Source organism: Triticum dicoccoides, chromosome 7A (genome assembly GCF_002162155.2).
Source record: "Triticum dicoccoides isolate Atlit2015 ecotype Zavitan chromosome 7A, WEW_v2.0, whole genome shotgun sequence".
In the NCBI taxonomy this organism is placed as follows: domain Eukaryota; kingdom Viridiplantae; phylum Streptophyta; class Magnoliopsida; order Poales; family Poaceae; genus Triticum; species Triticum dicoccoides.
The window spans coordinates 422,861,084-422,861,297 of NC_041392.1; positions in this window are offsets into that span (position 1 = coordinate 422,861,084).

Below are 214 nucleotides of genomic sequence, written 5' to 3' on the forward strand. Positions count from 1 at the left end.
AAACTCTCTCCCACGCACACACGCTCAATGCTAGCCGCACGTCTCCGGCCACGGCGGTAGCACCACTCCGCAGCGCGCAGCAACCGTCACTGCCCCTTTTTGTCATCGGCTCATAGCAGCCTCTGTCGCCGATGGTTGCTGTTAGACTATGTATAGCTTCTGTACCTATGTACGTATATTGTACATATTGTAACACAACCATTATATATAATGA